Below are 6284 nucleotides of genomic sequence, written 5' to 3'. Positions count from 1 at the left end.
TGTACAAGTTCCTTTATTTTGCCCTAAACAAAACTGATACAACAATCCTCGTGAATAACTTATGCCGCACCCTGTTGTGTATGGATAGCGAACGAGAGAAGTGAAACATTGATTAACTGAAATATGCGTAATTTTATATGCCTACCTAAGGTTAGTACTATACTTTGAGTCACACGACGACACATCAATCAACTGTAATGTCGAGGAAATTACCCATGAAGTTATGAAGCATAAAACAAACAGATAAGCATAATTATATATCCCCTACTCTAGCAGAGTGCAGTCTCTAGATTTAGTGCGGAATATGTATGTATGATGAAATGAAAGTGGCGAATGATGATGAGCATATTTAACTAGGTAAAGTTTTACAACTAGAGGCACAGATCGGGCACGGCAGGAGCGAAAATGCGTGGGATGTCGTTTGGAATGGAACTGCTGATAGTTTACAATGTAAATACAATCTGCAAAACCCTTAATTAATACATCAAATATTGTATCTTTATCAAAAAACGATAAACTCAACTGAGTAAAAGATCAGATTCAAAGAAAAGAATACTAAACGAAAGAAAGAAATGCAAAAAAAAATGAACTGTACATGCATAAGTTGATTAATAAACTATATAAGTTAATTATGATACCGGAAATGAAAGTTGATTGAGATTGGTTTTCCAAGGTCCGAAAAAGTCCCATTTCATTTAATGCAAAACACTCGACTCGACAAAACAAACGATAACAAACTATGACGAGCTTTGAGAGTGTTGGTTTATTTCCTTTTAATTCCGTTATAATTGCTTATCTGTTGACAGATACGCGTATTTCGTCTATTATTTGCAGACTTCACCAGTGCCAAGTACTCAACTACACTACTTGGCACTGGTGAATGTAGTATATATGATAAAGTAGTGATCAATTAATAATAAATTTACCTTTATTTAGTTTTAAGTCGGCAAAGTGCATTTGGCAGCACTGGAAGTCGACATTCATATAAAATAGAAAAATGACAGATAAACTCACCTTGGATAAAACATGAACTTCGGAAAGCTCACGATTCATGCGATTCCAGGACTCGAAGTGAGGGAGATAGGACTTATGCTTAATACCCTGGACAGACTATGGCTTTTATCATGTAATATAGGCTGTCTTGCAATGAGCACTCATACATTGGATTTCCAGTGAAAACTAGATGTATGAGTGTTCATTGCAAAACAGCCTATATTACATGATATAAGTCATATAGTACGTTCGTCTCTTTATAAATTCAGCCTCTTTAGTTCAGACTACAGAGTTATAACATGTTATAGCGCTATCTTAAGGGTTTTTTTTTTCTTTATTAGAGTGACTTTCAGCCACAGGCTGGTTCGTCACTTAAAAGGGATAGAGGGCTTCGGAGAGCGGCCCCTGACTGTAAAGGGTACAATTGTGTTGGACAGAGTTATAATAACGGAGTTGGTTTTGTTGGCAGATATTCAGGTAACTTGCGGTGTGTCTAGTAGTTGGTCCTTGTCATAATCCATTGTCGTCGCGTGGTCTTGTGTCCGATTATTGTGGTGATTTTGCTTTTATGTGTAGTAGTTTTCCGTGTTCAGTTCCATTGTTGTCGCTGTGCGTAATTCTGTGCCATCATCCGTCCATTTTCGTGCATCATCTTAATATAGTCGCTCGTCCGTTTTGAGTCAGTGGTTTTTGCCAATAGTAGTTCAATCCTTTGTCCGTTGTCGTTGCCTGGGTCAATATTGGGTCATATATCAAATTTGGTTGATCAATCCTGTCTCCCGCAGAAATGAGAAGAGCGCTGTGGTGCTAGAGGGGTCATATCTCAGGGTGTCCCTGACGCTTGCTGAGATCCCGTATTTGATGCGTGGTCCATAGTACTGGGGGCACAAGTCTCGCATTGCTTCCTAAAAGGACCTCCGCCTCCCATGTTATGAGAGGCTTTGGTATGACCGGTTCTCAGCCGCGATAAAATTACTTGAGATCGGTGTTCAGGCGGATCATCCCATCTTGTGGTATCCCCTTTAATTTTCCGGATAAACAGATCTTGAGATCGCAGCCATTCATTTGTCCAGCAATTCCATACTGTAGTCACGATCCACCGCTTGATGTCTTGAGCAGGGACCTTTTGGGTATAGAGGTTTGCCTGTCTTCCGGATGCCGCCAGATGATCCGCTACCTCATTTCCTCTGATCACGCAGTGTCCTGGGATCCAGATGAAAGTTGTTCCTTTATGAGCGAGCTTCTGAATAGCCTGGATCCAAGGGTGCTTGAAGAGCTGTTAGTACGCTGGCTGAATCAGAAAATATGGCGACAGGTTTGTTGGTAGGCGAGGTGGCGGCTACTAGTATGGCGGCAGCTTCAGCAGAGAAAACGCTGCAAGGGTCCGGAAGTCGGTAGAAGGTGCGTAGCTCCGGATCGGATATCCCAATGCCTACCCTTCCGCCTGTTCGAGATCCGTCAGTGTATCTTGCTAGGTGATTTGGGTACTTGGTTCGTTGTAGTTCGGCCACCGATCCCACTAGTGCGGGGGAGTTGGTTCCCGCCCGGAATCTGTTCTTTATCGCCAAGTCGATAGAAAGTCCGGGTGAGTTCCAACCCCTGGCTCCACACCAGTGGACCCTGGCTACCGGGGGGAGTTCCAGGTCGGCGGCGTCCTTCAGGAGTTTGTTCGCCTCCATAAGGAGGGACACTCCATCACTTGTTCCAGTTGTCTTCTCTGCGAAGCCAACTGCCCTCTTGCAAACGGTAGCAACGATAAATTCAGTGTTAAATTTGTCGAAGGGTAACCTTCCACTCTCCACACAAGCTGCAAGCCTGGGGGTGGAGGGGAGGAGACCTAGACCTGATGTGATTCGAATGGCCTGATAATATACCGGGGACAGTTGGGAAATCATCCTGTCGGCAGCTAGGCAGGTCAGTTCTATACCGTATGTTAATCTTGAATCGACTACCGCTTTAGCCACGCGCATCCGGACAGCACGGTTGTTCGCTAGATGCCTCCTGGCTAATGTCCGCAGCAAGCCGATTCTTGTTTGGCAATTCCCTTTCACTTCGTTGAAATGGTCTCCAAAGTTTAAATGCCGATCCAGGCGTATGCCGAGGACGCGGATAGACTTCTTAAACGGCATGATCCTTCCGTCGACGCTGATAGGAGAGCGGAGCACCTGGTGATTGAACGGACAAATGTGGGTATATGCCGAGGGGGGCGACACATCTAAATCTCAATTTTAGATGCTCAAAAAATCTCACGCTAGCGAATCAATCTTCGAAAAATCTTCTTGCATTTCTCGCATCTGCTTGCATCGAGCATCATCTTTTTGCAGGAAATCGTCAAAATCGTCTTCAATCTTCTTTCTATCTACTCAGCGTGCGAGCAGCTAGCCACAGCACAACACAATCTTTCCTGCAGCGTAGATAGAGTCGTCCCCCTCGGTATATGCGCATTTCTCCACCGATAGGTGGAATCCGACGGATTTAGTCCAGCGTAGAACTGCATTCGTGGCCGCGTTGAGTTTTCTGCGAAGGGCCTTCACTGTGGATCCGACCGCCACCAAGACGATATCGTCTGCATACACGAAGATCTTGAGGGTGGTTTCTGTGTTGCAATTATTTGACAACCGTTATAACATGTTATAACTCTCCAGTCTGGACAGCGTTTTATAGTCTGTCCGGGGTATAACATGACGCTATGGGATAGAAGAGTGCGGAATGAGATGTACTATCAGATTCATAACGCTCATTCATGTGATTCTGTTGACAAATTTTAAAGCAGACGGACGCTACGAACAACGCGGGACAATTTGGCAGGATTCATCATATAGTGACAAATCTCGCGTCACTTTTCAAATAGACCAATGTAACAAATGTAAACAAATCGAGTTAAGCGCTACAAACTATTGCTCTTCTATCATTGTATGTGATACAAAAACATCCATCCAAATTTACTTTCATTTATTTAAGATAATCATTAATCAAAAATTGTCCAAGATGTTTGCAAGCATCAGAAGAGATGTCGCAATCTGCGTTATTTGATTTTCTCCCGGACCAGAAATTAGTGGCATCGCGAGTTATAATTTTTAATTTCAGTTTATTTACGCGCTGCAAGGTGCGTGAAAGAGTTCGGCACAATCGGTGTTGATGTTGGCTCGCTGCTTGCAACTTTTTTTGTGTTTTCAAAAGAAATTGATCGAAAGTGTACCAAAAGTGCTTCTAAACGTGTTTCGCAGTTGGGAGTGGTGAAATTCGTAAATTCGCGGTTTATGTTCAGTGAAAATTCCGTATCACAAAATTGCTCACCGAGTTCCTTTTTTTTGCCGTTCGACGACGACGGGCATAATAAGCATCGGGAATGTGCTCCCGGATGTATTGATTTGGCGAGTACGTTCCAGTTGAAGATTGTTCTTATACATATCTCGATTGCATTTTCGAGGGGACGTCCGGAGAGCTTTGAGATTTAGGCGTTGTTGCTTTTGCGGGCAGACGAGTTGGTCGCCGGTAAGGGCCAGTAAGTGCTGCCAGCAGATGAATCAAGAGGTATTCGAAACAAAATTGGTAAGAAATGTCCATTCAAATCGATTTAATACAGTTGAACAAATTTCAAAACTATATACGTGCCAGATTTGGAAATAATATTTTTTTAATCTGGAAGTGTGTTTATGATACCATTATCCATTTGATAAAGGTAGAGTGAACATGCGGGGCTTATTGTAAGTAAAAGTGACCTCGGAGTGGTCGTGAATTACCAGGCATTCTGAAATGGGTCACTGGAGCTGCAATAGAGCTAACACCTTCTAACTCCCGGACTAAACCTGCTTTAATTGAAGGGTAATAAAAAGCAGTTTTCTTTCATAATAACACTGCCGGACAGTGGGGGTTAGATTGTACACACACACATCATTAATCAAAAATTGTCCAATGTACAGTTTGAAATGATGGGTACATGATTGTTACTTCGGTCATTCGGACTGCCTAACATGATTGGTGCTCATTTTCCAAAGGCGGGGCCAATCTAAAGTTAGGTACTATACTCTGAAATCTGTGAAAAGGAAACCAGTATCATGTAGACAAAACGTCCAATGTAACACTCATTGTGTATGTCATTGAGAAAAATCGTCCAATGCAACATGTCCGATGCACAACTCGACTTGTCAAAACGTCCTATGTGGTTTTTTCTATGTTGTAGCATGAAATTCAAAGTAATAACACAGACAAACAGACATAACACTCACAAGTTGTTAATCGAACAAGCATTTAACGGTCAATTTAAAAGTATCAAAGTTGGTAGTACTGCCACCTGTGGCGCGCATAGTCAATTCCCTTGCGTTTGACGTTTACACACAACCGCCATCTGTTCAGCGTACTACCCACCACAGTGTACTCAACAGATGGCGTTAATGTCTTAGCTACGATGTTTTACAATGAGAAATATCCAATGTGTTACGTCTGTTTGTCTGTGGTAATAATGTGATTTTACCGTTTATTCTGAATTTTCAACGTTATTATACACTGACTACATTAAAAATAGTATTGCAAAATGTATTGTTTTTAAACAGTTAAAATAATAATCTGTCGAACTTCAACTTCGATTTTCTCAAAATGGTGGATATGTTACATTGGTCTATTTTAAAAGTGACGCGAGAAATGGTCGATGCTTGAAACCTCGACCTGGTCACGACAGTGAAGTCTACAAGTAGTAGACGAAATACGCGAATGTGTCAACAAATAAGCAATTATAACGGAATTAAAAGGAAATAAACCAACACACTCAAAGCTCTGCATAAAGGATTCCGTTAAGAGGTTCGACAAATTTAAAAGATCGATAACAAACTGATAGTTTTTTTCTGCTAAGCGAGGAGGTTGTTGCCATAGAAGAACCGATGCAGCATACAAACCAGGAGATTTACGCATTTCAATAAAAACCTGGGTGTCCAACTGGGAGGAATTTCTCGTCAGTCTTAGGAGCCCGGAAGCTGTTCAGTTGATATACTTCAACCAGGATAAAGATACTGAAAATGAGTGTGTATTCAGCATCATTAACTGTCTGTGCCGGTTAAATTACAATGAAAATTCGATGACAAAAATTAAAGTTGTTACTGTGCTTAGTTCATGTTTCGTATGTTTATAAAATTCACTAAAGGGATATTAAAAGCATTGAAATAAGTATCTATAAGATTTCTATCGATGCGATTTTCTGTTATGCTATGTGCATTTTAAATATTACCGACCCTTATTACCGATGTCACTTAATGGTGAAGGGACAACTTATCACTCACGGTGAAGTGATTCCCATT

The sequence above is a fragment of the Ochlerotatus camptorhynchus genome, unplaced genomic scaffold (genome assembly GCF_037179485.1).
Source record: "Ochlerotatus camptorhynchus isolate MF236.1 unplaced genomic scaffold, CSIRO-AGI_Acam_v1.1 ptg000023l, whole genome shotgun sequence".
Classification (NCBI taxonomy): Eukaryota; Metazoa; Arthropoda; class Insecta; order Diptera; family Culicidae; genus Ochlerotatus; species Ochlerotatus camptorhynchus.
The sequence above is the reverse complement of the archived record's forward strand: the minus strand, read 5'-3'. Positions refer to the sequence as shown.